Source organism: Orcinus orca, chromosome X (assembly GCF_937001465.1).
Source record: "Orcinus orca chromosome X, mOrcOrc1.1, whole genome shotgun sequence".
NCBI lineage: Eukaryota > Metazoa > Chordata > Mammalia > Artiodactyla > Delphinidae > Orcinus > Orcinus orca.
The window spans coordinates 64,576,071-64,593,908 of NC_064580.1; positions in this window are offsets into that span (position 1 = coordinate 64,576,071).

Below are 17,838 nucleotides of genomic sequence, written 5' to 3' on the forward strand. Positions count from 1 at the left end.
TTTTAATTTCCTCTTTGATTTCATCATTGACCCATTTTTTTTTAGTAACATGTTGTTTAGTCTCCATGTAATTGTTTTTTTCTCATTTCTTTTTCTGTAGTTAATTTCTAGTTTCATGCCACTGTGGTAAAAAAAAGATGCTTGAGATAACTTCTATACTGTTAAATTTGTGGAGGCTTGTTTTGTGCCCTAGTATGTGGTCAATCCTAGAGAATGTTCCATGTGCACTTGAAAAGAATGTGTATTTTTTTTTTGATGTAATGTCCTGAAAATATCAATTAAGTCTAACTGATCTATTGTATCATTTAGTATATCTGTTGCCTTATTGATTCTCTGTCTGGAAGATCTCTTCATTGATGAGGGTGGAGTGTTAAAATCTCCTACTATTATTGTATTCCTGTCAATTTCTCCCTTTATGTATGTTAGTATTTGTTTTATGTATGTGGGTGCTCCTATATTAGGTGTATATATATTTTGATGAGTGTAAAATCCTCTTCTTGTATTGATCCATTTATCATTGTATAGTGTCCTTTTTTATCTTTCTCTATGGCCTTTGTTTAAAGTCTATTTTGTCTGATATGAGAATCATGACCCCTGCTTTCTTGTCATTTCCATTTGCATGAAATATCTTTTCCCATCCCCTCACTTTCAATCTATGTGTGTCCTTTGCTCTAAGTGGTTCTCTTGTAGGTGGCATATCACAGGTTCTTGTTTTTTTTATCCAATCTGCCATTCTGTGTCTTTTGATTGGAGCATTGGAGTCCATTGACGTTTAAGGTAATTATTGATAAATAAGTACTTATTGCCATTTTAAACCTTGGTTTTCCATTGATTTTCTATTTCTTCTTTGTTCCTTTCTTTTTCTTTTTGTTTTTCCTTTTGTTGTTTGATGATTTCCTTTTATCTTATTTATTTATTTGTTTGTTTATTAAATGATAGCCTACTCTATTTTTAATGTATTTATTTATTTATTTTTGGCTGCACTGGGTCTTTGTTGCTGCACATAGGCTTTCTCTAGTTGTGGTGAGCAGGGGCTACTCTTCATTGTGGTGCTTGGGTTTCTCGTTGCAGTGACTTCTTGTTGTGGAGCATGGGCTCTAGGCACACAGGCTTCAGTAGTTGTGGCACGTGGGCTCAGTAGTTGTGGTGCATGGGCTTAGTTGCTCCCCAGCACATGGGATCTTCTTGGACTAGCGCTTGAACCCATGTCCCCTACATTGGCAGGTGGATTCTTAACCACTGCACCACCAGGGAAATCCTCCTTTTATTTAATGCTTGTGTTTTCTTTTTGTTTTTTGTGAATCTGTGATATCTTTTTGACTTGTGGTTACCCTATTTTTCATGTATGTTAACCCCTTCCTATATCTACTTACTTTAGACTGATAGTTGTATAGGCTCAAACATATTCTAGGAAGAAATCTATTTTCTTACTCTCCTCCCCCACATTTTATGATTTTGATGTCCTCTTATACATCTTCATGTTTATCCTTTTGCTGTTCTTTGTAGTTATTATCACTTTCACAAAATTTTTTTAAAAAATTTTCCCTTTTTAATCTGTATACTGGCTTATTTAAGTGATTTACTTTCCAATTGTGATTTTCTCTTTTCTATAGCTTCTTGCTTCTTTTCAATTTAGAGAAAACTTCAATATTTCTTTTAGGTTAGGTTTAGTATTGCTGTATTCTTTTAGTTTTTGCTTGCCTGAGAAATTCTTTATCTCTCCTCCTATTCTAAATGATAATCTTGCTGGTAGAATATCTTAGGTTGTAGATTTTTCGCTTTCAGGACTTTGAGTATGTTTTTCCACTCCCTTCTGTCCTGCAACGTTTCTGTATAGAAATCAGCTGATAGCCTTATGGGGGTTACCTTGTAATTCACTCTTTGTTTTTCTCTTGCTGCCTTCAGAATTCTCTCTTTAAATTTTGTCATTTTAATTATAATATGTCTTGGTGTAGGTCTGTTTGGGTTCATCTTGTTTGGGACCCTCTGTGCTTTCTGTACCTGGATATCTGTTTCCATCTTTAGGTTTGGGAAGTTTTCAGCCATAATTTCTTCAAATACTTTTTTGATCCCCTTTTCTCTTTCTTTTTCTGGAATCCCTATTATGTGTAGATTGGCACACTTTATATTATCTTATCTGTCTCATACTATTTTTCATTTGGCCTTCTGTCTACTGTTCTGGTTGGGTGATTTCCATTATGCTTTCTTCCATGTCACTAATTTGTTTTTCTGCATTGTTTGTTCTGCTATTCATTGCCTTTAGCTCAGCTTTCATCTCTGTAAATGAATTTTCTAATTTTTCTTGGCTCTGTTTTATAGTTTCTAGTTACTTTTTACAGTAGTCTGCATTTCTGTTGCTTGCTTAGTTCCTTCAGTATTTTCATTATCTCCTGTTTGAATTTGGTGTCTATTAGATTGAAGAGGTCTCTTTCATTGTTCGTTCTTTCAGGGGAATTCTATTGGTCTTTTAACTGGGAGTGGTTGTTCTGCTTCTTTATTTTCCTCATATTTCTCTTACTCTGTGAGTTTAGGATAAATGATTATCTACTGTGGTCTTTGAAGACTATTTTTATACCAGAGCATCCCTGTGTTACTTGCATGGGTTTAACATTTTTGGTGTGAGGTCTGTTTTTAGCATGGATGCCTGTCACCTCTTTCCTCAGTGTGTGCTGCGTGTGTTGATAGGGGGTGTATAGATGTGGTGGTTGTCACTCGCCCCTGTAGCCTGTGATAGTAACAGTGGCAGCACCCACTGCTTGCACTTACCTCTGGAGCCCACGGCTGATCTCAGTCCTGGGTCCCTTGGAGGTGGTGCCCTGTTGGCTGAGATCATGTACTCAGAGAAACAGGCTGTTATGGTGGCTCTGCCCTTCCCTTTACATGCCCTCCAACAATGGTGCCTTGCCTCTATAGCAAGCCTGGGCTCCTTCTACTCATACCCCCAGTCGTGGGTGCACCACACTCCAGACCTTTCACGCTGTCTCTGCAGAGCCAACCCCAGTCCTCTCCCTGAGTCTGACCTCTGAAGCCCTAACTTTGGCACCCAGCCCCCACCTGCACTGCAGGGTGTCTCAGTCTGGGGAGCACAGGGCAGTGGCATGGACCATCTGTGCAGGTCTCTCTCTGTTCTGCAAACTGGTTGTTGCACTGTCCTCCAAATCTCTGAAGCTCCCCCTCCATCTTTGCTTGTCTCCCCACCAGTGAGGGGGCTCCCCAGAGTGTGAGAGCCTTTCCTCTTTCACAGCTCCCTCCTAGGGGCACAGGTCCCATCCAGATTCCTTTCTCTCTCTCTCTTTCTCTGTTTTTTCTTTTTTCCTACCCGGTTACATGGGGATTCTTTTTGTCCTTTCAGAAGCCTGAGGTCTTCTGCCAGTGCTCAGCAGGTATTCTGTGAGAACTTTTCCACGTGTAGATATATTTTTTGATGTGTTTGTGGGAGGGGGTGAACTTCATGTCCTTCTACTCTGCCATTTTGATTGCTCTCCTGTTCATTGTAATTATAATCACTTTTACAAAAATTTTTTCATTGTTTTTCAATCTATGTACTGGCTTATTTATTTATTCATTCATTCATTTATTTTGGCTGTACTGTGCAGCTTGTGGGATTCTTTTAATCTTTGCTTGTCTGAGCAATTCTTTATCTCTCCTTCTATTCTAAATGATAATCTCGCTGGGTAGAGTATCCTAGGTTGTAGGTTTTTCTCTTTCAGGACTTTGAATATATCATGCCACATCTTTCTGACCTGCAAAGTTTCTGCAGAGAAATCAGCTGATAACCTTATGGGGGTTCCTTTGTAAATGACTCTGTTTTTCTCTTTCTGGCTTTAGAATCCTCTCTTTATCTTTAACTTTTGCCATTTTGATTACAGTATATCTTGGTGTAGGTGTGTTTGTATTCATCTTGCTTAGGATGCTCTGTGTTTCTTGTACCTGGATATCAGTTTCTTTTTTAGGTTTTGGATGTTTTCAGCCAAAATTTCCTCAAATACTTTTTTGATCTCCTTCTCTCTTCTCCTTCTGGAACCACTATTGTGTGTAAGGTGGCAGATTTTATATTATCCCATAGACCTTTTATTCTGCTTTTATTTTTTTGCATTTGTCTCTCTGTCTGCTGTTCTGATTGGGTGATTTCCATTATTCTGTCCTTCAGATTATTTGCTTCTGTGTCATTTAGTCAGCTATTCATTTCTTCTAGATTGCTTTGTACCCCAGAAATCAAATTATCTATTTTTATTGGTTCATCTTTATAGTTTTTAGATCCTTGTTACAGTGATCTGCATTTCTATTGATAATCTTTCTTAATTGAGTTAGCATTTTTATTACCACCTTTTTGAACTCTGGGTCTGGTAGTTTGGCGAGCTCTGTTTCTTTATTTATTCTTTCAGGGGGCTTTCTCTTGTTTTTTTATTTATTTATTTACTTTAAACTTTTTATTTATTTTATTTATTTTTGGCTGCATTGGGTCTTTGTTGCTGCACGTGGGCTTTCTCTAGTTGTGGAGAGTGGGGGCTACTCTTCGTTGCAGTGCACTGGCTTCTCATTGTGGTGGCTTATCTTGTTGTGGTGCATGGGCTGTAGGAGTGCAGGCTTCAGTTGTTGCAGCACATGGGCTCAGTATTTGTGGCACATGGGCTCTAGGGTGTGCAGGCTTCAGTAGTCGTGGTGTGGGGGCTCAGTAGTTGTGGCTCATGGGCTCTAGAGCACAGGCTTAGTAGTTGTGGTGCACCGGCTTAGTTGCTCTGCAGCATGTGGGTTCTTCCCAGATCAGGGCTCAAACCCGTGTCCCGTGCATTGGCAGGTGTATTCTTAACCACTGTGCCACCAGGGAAGCCCCTCTCTTGCTTTTTAAATTGGGAATAGTTCCTCTGCCATTTCCATTTTACTTAACTTTCTCTGTCTCTATGAATTTAGGAAAAACAGTTATCTACTCTGGTTTTGGAGGAGTGTTTTTATGTGGGAGCATCCATGTGTAGACTATGTGTGTCCAATGTCTTTGGACAAGGGCTGGTTTTTATATGGATGTCAGCCACAGCTTTCCTCAGTGTGTGCTGGCTGCTGTCACATTTATAGGGGGTGTGGTTGATGTTGGAAGATCTAAAGCTTGTGCAGGTTGTGAAGTGGGAGTTCCTCTTTGCTTTATGGCTGTCACTGTCCTGTCATGGGCTCAGTCTGCTCCCCAGTTGTTAGAGTAGAAGCCCTAAGGGCCAGGCTTGATGAGGCTCTGTTTCCTTTGAGTGTGTGCCCTGCCCCAAAAGAGAGGGTTGCTGAAGCAAGTGAGGCCCTTGCACTAACAGAGGACCAATGCACTGCCTGTGTAGGTGTCCACAGCTCTGCTCTGATGCAGCCCAAAGTCACATCTCTTCCCCTGTTTTGGTCATCCCTGATCTAGTGTAAGGCTGTGGCATGGAGTGAGTGGGGCTAGAGCATTCACTAGGCTGAGTGTGGGGCATGGGGTGTTGTAGTGGCAGGAATTGAGGTGGCTGTTCTGCCATCAGAGATCTGGGCTGCCTCAGTGGTAGTCTTCTCCCAGGACCTTTCTGCCCCAGGTCCAGTGCCAAGCTGTGGCATAGAGTAGGTGGGGCCAGAGCCCTTGCTCAGCTGGGAAATAGACCATGGCACCCTGGGCACAGTGTCCCTTGTGGAGCAGCTTGAGTGAGCATTGACAGTGGCTGCCATTGCCCTACCCAGACCACACCCCAGGCTTCCTGGGCTGTCTCTGTGTAGCTAGACTGAGTCTTTTCCCAGGGCCTGGCTGACCCAGATCCCCTGCCAAGATGTGGTGTGGAGTGAGCAAGGCTGGGGTGTTCACTCAGCTCAGATTGGAGAGTGTGGCAAGGTGGCAGCTGCCAATGCAAAGCTCTCTCCACCCTGTCTGTTCCAAGCCAGCACACACACAGTCTTTGCAAGTACAGTCTAGGCTTCTCCAGCCCTTGTATCTGTCCCAGTGGTTCTCCCAGCAGCCAGAGGGTCGTGTCTACTCCACATAGGATCCCAAGACTGGGATGCCCTATCTGTGGCTTGACCCACTAACTCCCTAGGGTGAGGGTCCACCTGTGTAGACTTTTTCTTCCTTTCAGTGTAGAGGTCCCAACCTTATGCCTTTTTTTTCATCCTACCAGTTTATGTGGAAATCTTTCTTGCAGCTTTGGTTGTATAGGAATTCTTCTGTCAATTTCCAGTTAATTTTCCATGAGAATTGTTCCATATGTAGATGTATTTTTCATGTGTTTGTTGGGGGAGGTGAGCTCCACATCCTACTACTCTGCCATCTTGATCTGACCTATGTTCAATTGATATTTGACAAGAGTGCCAAGACCATTCAACAGGGAATGAGCAATTTCTTTAACAAATGGTCCTATGATAACTGGATCAGTACATGCAAAAAATGAAGTTGGACTCCTTCCCCACTCATATACAGAAAATTAACTCACAATGGATCAAAGACCTAAATATAAATGCTAAAACAATAAAACCCTTAGAAGAAAACATAGAAGTAAATATTCATGATTTTGTATTTAGTAGTGTTTTCTTAGATATAACACCAAAAGTATAAGCAGCAAAAAAAAATAGATAAACTAGACTTCATCCAAATTAAAAACTTGTGAACATCAAAGGACATGATCAAGAGAGTAAAAAGACAGCCCACAGAATGGGAAAGTATTTATAAGTTATATATATGATAAGTGTCTAGTATTCAGAATATATATACACACACTTTCTTGTAACTCAACAACCAAAGGAAAACAACACAATTTTAAAATGGGAAAAGGACTTGACTCCAAAGTAAATACACTGATGGCCAACAAGCTCAGTAAGAGATGCTCAACATCATTTTCATTAGGGAAATGCAAATAAAAACCACAGTGATATATCCACTAGGATGACCATAATAAAAAAACAGAGGGGAAAATAAAGAGTGTGTTCAAGGATGTGGAGAAATCGGAACATACGTACTTTTCTGTTGGTAATGTAAAATGGTGCTGCCACTGAAAAATAGTTTGGTTGTTCTGTAGCAAGGTAATATTAGAATTATCATGTGACCTAGCCATTCCATTCCTAGACTTATTCCCAAAAGAATGGACAACTGGTGTTCAGACAAAAACTTGTACACAAATGTTCATAGCAGCACTCTTTTGAGAATAGCCAAACGTTGGAAACATCTGATGAATGGGTAAATAAAATGTGGTATTTCCAGGGAGTTCCCTGGTGATCCAGTGGTTAGAACTCAGTGCTTTCAGTGCCATGGCCCAGATTCAATCCCTGGTCAGGGAACTAAGATCCTGCAAGCCTTGCAGTGCAGCCAAAAAAAAAAGTGGTATGTCCACACGATGAAATATTATTCAGCAATAAAAGGTAATGAAGTACTGATACATGCTATGATATGCGTGAACCTCGAAAGCATGCTAAGTAAAAGAAGCCAGACACAAAAAGCCCCATATTTTATGATTCCATATATATGAAAAACACAGAATAGACAAATCTATGGAGATAAAGGGTCGATTTGTGATTTCCAAGGGCTTGGGGAGGGGATAATATGGCGTGCCTGCTTAGTGGGTATGGGGTTTCCATTTGGGATGATGAAAAAATTTTTGAACTAGATAGTGCTGATGATTTCACCAAAGTGTTAATGTCACCAAATTGTACACTTTAAAATGGTTAATATCATATTATGTGTATTTTGCCACAATGTAAAAATAAAGTTTAAAAAAAGGGGTTTCCCAAAATCTCCAAAAACAAAAACTGAGAGAATTCACTGCATGCTGACCTGAATTACACGTAGAGAATGGACTTGAGGACACAGGGAGGGGGAAGGGTAAGCTGGGACGAAATGAGAGAGTGGCATGGACATATATACACTACCAAATGTAAAATAGATAGCTAGTGGGAAGCAGCTGCATCTCATGGGGAGGTCAGCTCGGTGTTGTGACCACTTAGAGGGGTGAGATAGGGAGGGTGGGAGGGAGACGCAAGAGGGAGGGGATATGGGGATATATGTATAAATATAGCTGATTCACTTCGTTATACAGCAGAAACTAACACAACATTGTATAGCAATTATACTCCAATAAAGATGTTTAGAAAATGACCTGAATTATGTACTGATGTGTGCTGCAACATGTATGAACCTTGATACCATTATGCTTAATGAAAGAAACCAGACCAAAAAATACACATTTTGTACAATTCCATTTATATGAAATGTGCCAAGTAGGCAAATCCATAGAGACCAAAAGCAGATTTGTGATTGCCAAGGGCTGGGGGGAGGGGAAGAATGATGAGTGACTTTTAATAGGTACAGGGTTTCTTTTTGGAGTGAGTAAAATATCCTTGAATTAGATAGTTGTGATAGTTGCATAACTCTGTGTATGCTAAGAACCAATGGATTTCACATTTTAAAAGAGTAAATTTTTTCATGCCTTATATCTTAAAAAAAAAAAGAGAAATGACCCAGCTTTGGTAAGACAATTGTGGGGTCCCCCTTCTTCTATTAGTGGAAGGAGAGTGGCAGGATTCAGGGTTTTGCAGTGGTAAATAGTAACGTGACAGAGAGAGAGAGTAACAGAGATTAATTCATAGATGAAATGTGTTGTTTGTTCTCAGTCAGTAGTAATGTCTTTGCTGCATGAGAAACCAAGAGCTGAAGTGTGGATCCTAGAACTAATACAGCAGAAGCATCAACAAGTTTTACAGTGGCAGCTATTGCCCTATGGCAAAAGTGGATAAACCTTTGCATCTAGGTCCTAGTATACAATGTTTTTTGGTGGGTCCAATGAAGCCTAAGCATTTGTCTGATGAACAAGTAGACAAAAAGCCTTTTTTTGTAGTTAGAGATGCCTAGGAAAGGAGGCTACTGAAGAACTTCTTAAGGTTACAGAAGACCTGTTCATGTTTGGATTCCCAGAGGAGAGACTCTTTTACTATGGATTTAGTCAATTCATAAAGAGGCGTCAAAATATCAGAAAAAACTTGACAACCATAACCTAAATATCCAGTGAAACCTAGAAATCCCCACAACTGTCTTACAATATGTGATTTTTGAGGAATCTGGCTACTTTCATTTAGTATAATGGTATCAAGTTTCATCCTTGTACAATATATCAGTACCTCATTCTTTTTGATAGTTACATAACATTCCATTGTATGTATGTACCACATATTTATCCACCTGTCATTGATGGACATTTGTGTTGCAAAGAGAAAGAGATGGTATAGGAAGACAACTAGAAAGCAAGGAGTGGGAGCACTAACTAGGGAAATGAATTTAGTTTGTTGTTGCTTAACTTCGTCAAATTTCTCCCTAGCTTTGGCTAACGAATCTTTTAGTGTTACAATTTCCAAATCAGAATTTTGTTTGAAGCCCTTTGCTTACCAATAAAAAACTGCTTCCCGTTGGGCCTGAGAAATATTATTCCTTTTCTCTTCTAAGGAGCCTCACAAATAAATGATTTTGTTCAATTCAAATGTTCCCCCATTGAAATCCCAAGCCATCCTTTATGAAGTTATGCCATTTAGAGAAATAGGCACAGTTAAAATTATAATGAGAGGATATATATATCAGGAGATTTTCCTAGAGGAGGTGACAATTTAAACGTATACAGCCCCATGAAAAGTAGCTACTTTTAGTTGAAATTACAATTTGTGTCTCAGGTCCCCCCAACCTAATGGTTAGCCACCTCTGAACACAGACCCAAGAATTTGTGCCACCAGGCAGATGGAAAGCCAAAGAGAATGCTCTCTCTGAATGAAAGCCAAGCTCTCAGGACAAAAATATCAGAATTGAAAGAGAATTTTATCTTGTTTTACTGGTGACTCACAGCAGATTTCATCTGGTTGGAACCAGTCCATTGAGAATCAAAAACTCACTGGCTTGTGAGGCTTATAGGGCCTGCTTCAGTGTTCTACCTGTAATTCTCGTTATAATAAATGACACTATTAAAAAACACAACACAGGGCTTCCCTGGTGGTGCAGTGGTTGAGAGTCCGCCTGCCGATGCAGGGGACACGGGTTCGTGCCCCGGTCCAGAAAGATCCCACATGCAGCGGAGCAGCTGGGCCCGTGAGCCATGGCTGCTGAGCCTGTGCGTATGCAATGGGAGAGGCCACAATGGGAGGCCACAACAATGAGAGGCCCACGTACCGCCAAAAAAAAAAAAAAACACAACACAACACAAAGTAAAGGCACAAAAGAGAGAAAAACTGTATGAAAGGAAAGTCCTATTTATACCAAGGATGCCAAATAAATGTCAGCCAATATCAAAACCCAGGTAGCAAACTGAGAATAGACAAGGAACTTAAGATACAGACAGTGGAGTTCATATCTGGTACTTACTTACAAAATCTCTGTGGACTTGACATGTAGTGAGCAGAAAAGCACAGGGCCCTACATGGGTGCTGCACATCCAAGGCTGGGGTACTGTGGGATGGGCAATGTAAATCATGTCCGGGAGAAGCCTCTAGGAAAACCATAGAAATAAACTAAGATCACCCATATGAAAATAAACAGCTATTATTCAGACCTTGCTATAGCAAGGGAGTCAGCCATTATCACTTATGTTTGGCAGAGCTCAGAGGCTATCAGTGGAATGGGAAAGCTTTCTCACAGGGGAGTCAAAAAAGAGGAGGCTTCAGGTATGCTCTTTTTAGAAGTTGTTGGCATGGAGAAGCTGGAAGCAGGCTAACAAGAAGCTGGAAATCTTATGTGATTGATTTGGGAAGGACATTTGGTTTTTCCTGGTTGGTCCTGAGTTGGAAGTGGAACAAAATTAAGGAGACTGGCAGTCAATGACAAAGTTACGACCATTCTGTGCCAGTTGCTACAGAGATTATAGTTTGGCTTCCTGGGCTGGTTGCTGCAGTTTATGGTTTGGTTTCCTGGGCTTCTTACCTGTGTCAGAGTTCTATTGACATATATGATCTGGCCATTGTCTGTTTGTATATTCAGTCTGTCAGTGACAAGTACAAAAAGCATCAGAGCCCAGATAAATCAGAATCTGGCCATGTAGCTGTGGCCATAGGTACCCAAGGCAGACATTAAATTCTTTGCTCTCAGGGCAAAGTGCAGCCAGAGAGCAAAGCCAACAGGCAGGAGACCAGCAGGGCCCTGTAACACTAAGGTACTTCAGAAGGTTGGACGCCCTCTCCTGCTGTGCCTGCCTTGTGAGAGAAAGGAACAGGGAGAGAAGCGGACTTCTCCAGGGTCTTTGTGGGGAGACCACTTGAGGCACCTAACTTAGAGACATCAGAACTGTGGTAGTATCATTGCTGCCAGTTATGGGTTGCTATCAACCCACTGCCTCTCTGGGACTGAGGTAGTAACTCAGAGGGCAAGGGGATGACTTCACATGCTTTGGAAATCCTCAGTTTCCAAGGACCACAGCTGAGGAGAGGTAGGACGGGGGGACCGACACTGTGTTCTCTTTAGTCTTACACCCCAAAGGTTGCCCCTACGTTAATTCCTGGACTATCTCTGGGACTGGTGGGGCTACAACTGTGGACACGTGGGATCTACACAGGAACCCGAGAGAAATCTCCACTCTGAATGGTACCTTGGCCATTCCAGCCTCCCGGTCTGTCCCTTCACGTCTGCCTGGGACCCCTGCAAGGCATGTCCCCTAGATTCCATGATCCACAAAGGCCCAGAGGTTGCAGGATATCTGTGTCCTCCCCTACTTATGCACTCTCTCCTCCCAGCACATACACTCCTGAATTTGGTGAGCCCCACCCAAAGTTTCAAGGGTGGGATCCAGGCTAGGTCCTTTGGACTGAAGTTGTGAAAATTAATGCTGCAGCTCCCATAGCAGCCTTGGTAAGGAGACCTACTCTTTGGCTGCTCACATTTTTTTGCTTCACGTCTTATAGAAAACAGAGCCACCTGTCCAACTCCATCCCACAACCCCACCCAATCACAAAAGCTCAGTGTTTCAGACCCGAGGCAGAAGGCAAGAGAGAGAGGAGGGGAGGGGCTACTCACATGCTCCAGATAATCACGGAGTTTGTCCTCAACAAAAAGCCCTTAGTTGTTCACAGAGAATGCACAGCAGTACAGTGGTGCTGTATCCTTGGAAATCACAAGTTGCTTAGGGGAATGCAGCCTGCCCATTGCCTCCTCTCTCCCCGTGCTAGACAGTAACCCAAATTCCAATTAGAGAGAAGTAGATTAGACATCCCCAAGGCAGATTTCCATAGAACCTTTGAAAAGATGCAGGATTCAGAAAGACTGCAGGAGTTGTAGATATACCTCAATAGATGTTTCTCCAGGCCTCTGTTCTTCTCCCCAGATCTGTTCAGGATCATTTCTCTTGTTCAGGTTTCCTTCTTGTTTTAAGTGTTACAACCCTCCCAGGAACTGTTACACTTATCCTTCAAAAGCACAATAGCTACATCTGGTAGCTAGGATTGGTTGGGCTATGATTATTTTCTGCCCCAATAATTCTTCAGGAGGCTGTTATGTAGGTTACAGCATGCCTGGGCATTCAAACACTTGCTGGGAGTGTAAATTGAAGAGCTCTTTCTGGAGGGAATCTTGGCAATGTGAAAATATCAAATGCATATACCTTTCACTCAGCATTTCTTATTGCTAAAAATCTCTATGGATGTTCATTCAACAAATATCTGAATGCCTACGATGTGACAGGCAATCTTCTAGGTTCTGGCTATACTTGCAAAAGTGCCCCAAGGTATATGGACAAAGATGTTCATTGAATCAGTTTGTAATAGCAAAGAAATAGAAACACGGCATCCATCAGTAAAGGCACAGTTAAATGACTCACTATGTCTACATGATTAAACACAAAACTGCCAATTAAAAACAGAGTTTTTTAAAAAAATAAATAAATAAATAAAAATAAAAACAGAGTTTTTGGGCTTCCCTGGTGGAGCAGTGGTTGGGGGTCCGCCTGCCAATGCAGGGGACGTGGGTTCGTGCCCCGGTCCGGGAGGATCCCACATGCTGCGGAGCGGCTGGGCCCGTGAGCCATGGCTGCTGAGCCTGCATGTCCAGAGCCTGTGCTCCGCAACAGGAGAGACCACAACAGTGAGAGGCCCGCGTACCGCAAAAAAAAAAAAAAAAAAAAAACACAGAGTTTTTGACATATACCAGTATATCATGGTATAGAAGGATCTCCAAGATAAATGAAGTGATTCAGTAAGACACATAGCTGTATGCATAGTATTTTCCTTTATATAAATAAAAATGTATAAGACAATATGCAGAAACAAAAATCCACGTATATGCATATTTTTTTCCCAAGGAATCAAAAGAAACTGTTAACAGTGGTCATTTCTGAAGAGAGGAACTTTAGGGGAAGGTGGTTTTTACTTTTCTTTTTGTAATATTTCTATATTTTAACCATGTTCATACATTATTTTTACTTAGTAAAAAATGACAGTGGGTGGAAGAATCAACTGGACAGTGAAATTATGGACTATATTTTTCTTTATATTTCTCAATATTAGAGAAGAAAACATAAACATTACTTTTAAAGGGGCAGTGTTACTTTATGCCTTTGCACAGAGCATTACTATGCCCACTCAGTGACTATGATGGGTGATCAGCTTCCTCTTAGAACTGTATATGCTCTCTCTGGGATTTGCTTTCTCTATCTGCAAAACAGGCTAAAGGTGGGGAAATAAGATGATTTCCAAGGACTTATCCAACACTTGAATTTTATCAAAACCTTGTTCTGCCCACAACCAGGCACTGTCCTAGTTGAGACCAAGAGCCCTTTCAGTAACCCCAGAAGGGACTGCAGAAGCCAATGGCTTAGTTCCTAAGGTCTTCCTTGCTCTTCCTGCTGTAGCCCATAAAAAAGTCAAGGTTTAACTCAAGTCCTCTTGGTTTCAGGGAGAAGCAAGGGCTTCTTTGTTTTCCAAATCAGAATAGGCTCAAGGACAGCTGTACATTCTCCCAAATCATGCTTCAGTATTTCCAATATTAATGTTGAAAAGTTGGGATGATAGTACTAACCTGCTTGTAGGTTAGACTCGAGACAGGGAGGAGCAGTCCTTTGATTTAAAATCTGAGAGCAAATTAAGTGTTAATATAAAGGCCTGGAGGCAATGGACCAGAACTAAAATTAATTGTCTGTTATGACTCCACTTTCAAGAAACCCTTATCATTGATGTGTGAGCTTTGTTAAATGAGCTAAAAAAAAAAAAAAGCCTAGGAGAATCACTTGTACACAGTGAATAGTCAATCAATGTTAGGTGAATTTTAATCTGGCTTTCCTCCTGACATAAGTTGAAGACCACTGATAAGGGTTCATGGTTATAGTTCTTAATTTTGTCTTTGTATAATGAAGCAGTGTAGAGGAAAGTTTGCTTATAAAGGGTTAACAGTTAACCTTTGAACAACATGGGTTTGAACTGCACAGGTCCACTTCCAGGAAGATACTTTTCAATAAATATGTACTACAGTACCATACAATCTTCAGTTGGTTGAATCCTTGGATGCAGAATCTCAGATACTGAGGGCTGACTAAAAGTTATACACTGACTTTTGACTGCACAGAGGGTCAGTGACCCTAACCCCTGTATTGTTCAAGCATCAATGGTATTCCTCTTTCTTCTTCTCCCTGGGACATGTGGCCCTTCAGAAGCAACTTTGGATTAATAGATGATGACATAATTTCACTATTCTTAGTTTTACAGCTCAGCTTTCTCTCATAGTAAGGTCTTGAGTGTGTAGAATGTCTTTTCCATGACAGTCTCTAAGGCAATTCACTTATACGTCCATAATCTTCTCACTACTCATAGAACATGAGAAAGAATGAGGAGGGAGAAATGGAGGACCAGAAGCTCATACAGCTAATGACTAATCTGGAATAAGCACTTCCCACAGTTATCCCCCTGGACTCAATGCCGAACAAGAGGCAAAAATGCCCAGCTTCCAGTTTCTCCCTGGAAGAGATTTGACTGCCTAATGTCCCTGCATTTTCAGCTGCTGGCTGAAGGTCAGGCTTCTTATTAGCCTACATCCAGGAGCTGATAGAACAGGCAATTAATAGTCTTCCAGGAGCCCAAACAGGCATGTGGGCGATTCGTGTGCCTTCTCCAACCACCTCCAGTGATAAAACCTAGAAGGAGTTGGACCACATATCTAGTGCCCCAGCCTTTATATCTGTACCATAGGGACTGGCTTCTAACTAGCCTATCTCTGGGAGTTGACAGGGCCCAGTATTTGCTAGTCTCCTGGGACCACGGAGAACTAAGAGGTGGCTTTAATCAATAATCGTTAGTCTTCTGGGAATTTAAACAGCTGGGTGGGCACTTCCTATACCTCCTCAGCCTAGCTTGTTCAAGAGAGAGAACCAGCCCTCCAGCTAACCCACGTGTCTGTGAGAGCTGACACAACCTAGAATTCGCTAGGCCCCTGGGCGTGATCAAAAGCAAAACAACAAGTTAAAATAGTGTGTGGTCTGAACGAGAGTGTAAATATTTGTAATAGATCCTCTCTCTAGCAGAGTGCAGAGTGAGTGGGTGATAAACTCCAGCTCCCAGCTTCTCCATGAGAAGAGAAGGAATTGGACCACACATCTAGCACCCTGACATTTCTAGCTGCTACTCAAGGGACTGGCTTCTGTCTTACCTGTCTTGGGACACTGATGGGACTTGGCATATCCTAATTTCCTGGGGCCACTAAGAACAAAGATGGTGGTTTGAACAAGCACAAAGGTTTTTGAGACACCCAGAACCTCTGACTGTTCTGATTGGCAAGATTCATATCTTACATGAGGGCAGTGGTGGGTAAATAACATTTTTTAAAATTTTATACAATTTTAAAAGGTTACTTTATAGTTATTACAAAATATTGGCTATATTCCCCCATGTTGTACAATAACATCCTTGAGCCTATCTTACACCCAATAGTTTGTACCTTCCACTCCCCCAATAATAATGTAACAGGGAAGAACCTTTGTATTCTATTACAAGTTAATCACTAAAGGGATGTTGCCTGTAAGCTTAAATTATACATTATAGCCCATCTCTGGGAACCCCGCCTTCCAGTTAATGAGCTTTAACTAAAATACCTTTGTTTAGCTCACAGGAAACATCCTGACCAGGCCCACCTGTGAATGACTACAGGAAGGGAAGAAATTAACACATCCCCTCCAGAGGCTGACTGGAATCAGGAAATGTTTGACTTTACTCCCTCCCCTTTTAGCATAAAAGAAACCTGAATTCTAACTCAGGCAAGATGGTTTTTTGGGACATGAGTCACCATCGTCTCAGTCTGCTGGCTTTTTGAATAAAGTCATTATTCTTTGCCCCAACAGTTCATCTGTTTATTGGCCTGTTGTGCAGTGAGCAGTAGGAGCATAGACTTGGTAACAAATTTTGGTACAGCCAGCCAGGAGCCTTGCTGCTCAGGGCCAGCTGGCCCTAGTTAGGGAATTTTGGGATAAGGCCTGAGCAACTGCCAGGACTACTTGTCCTGAAGATCATCCCTTCAAAATTCCCCAAAGCAGCACTGGCTGCCCCAGCACTAGGCAGTTGGAGCAAGGAATTGACATTTGGGAGCCAACAGGCTCCACAGAGTAGGGTAAGTCGCTCCAGTGTGTACAGCCAGAAACTTTATTTCCTTCCGTTTGGGGTTTTTTCTCCAGAATAAGCCAATTTGTTTTGTATTTGAGTGGGGTATCCTGTTGGAGAGAGGAAAGAGTTGTTGGACTTCTACCTGATTTGTGAACTGGTTCGTTTGTTTCTTTGGATGCTAGCATTTGTGTGTGCAGCTTGTGTTTTGTTTGTCTTGAATTTCTGTCTCTAAAAATAGGGAATGTTTCAACTATCCCTAAAGAAAGTCCTCTGAGGTGCATTTTGGATAAGTGCTCCGATCACAGCTATAAACCCATGGGTGAGAGGAAGATGATATTTTATTGTAACAATGTGTGGCCACAGTACCTGTTAGGATCTCCACAAGGGGTTTAGGCAGGTTTATCCTGGGACCCTGTGCACCATGTACTGCTATCCTTGCTGTGTTAGTTGTGTCATTTATGGTCTCTTGTGTCGTTGGTATATGTAAAAACCCAAGACTAAACTTGAGGGTTTATTTAGGGTTTTCTGTTTGTCCTTTGGGTTTTTTGTTACATTTTGTTTGGTGCTGTTTCTCCATTTACAGCCAAATCAGTTTTGTGATATTTAAAATTTTTACTGATGTCAAATGGAGGAAAGGAACAGAAAAAAAAACTTCTTGTCCAAGAGTGGGACATTCCCAGGAAGAAAAGGAAGGTTCCAGTTGTTTCCTAAAATCACCAAAAGCTACAAATAGAAATAGAAGTGTATTTTCCATAAATATTAGTAGAAAGGGCTTAGCCATCTAGACAGGTGACCTTGATTTGTCCCATCTGCCAGAAACCCAATTTGAATCCAACCTCTTTTGTAACTGATGGGTTTTACAATGTTGTACCTGACTCATGGCTGAAATTTTGGAGTAGGAACTATGAGGTCCCTGTGTTTGTGTGTTTGTACATGTTATAGATGTGTGGCATTGCCAAAATTAATTTGTAAAAGAGCTCTGTTTAACTGGCCTAAAGGAAATTAAGCACTTACATAAATACTCATATATAAAAGAAACTGGCCAGAATTAATCTTGGGTTCATGTGATCTAGGAAATATTCAGTATTGAATTAATATTTTGTATTAAATTTAGCTTAAGCCTGTTGGTTTGATTAATATAGTAATGTCTTTAGAGTTATCAACATTAAGTGTAATACTTTTATTGTACCTAGGTTTACTAGAAATCAAATAAGACTTATTCCTGTTACAAAGTTTGTCAGCAAGAAAAGTAACAATATGACAAAGGTTTTAAGTAAATAAAATAGAGGTAAATGAGGTAAGAGT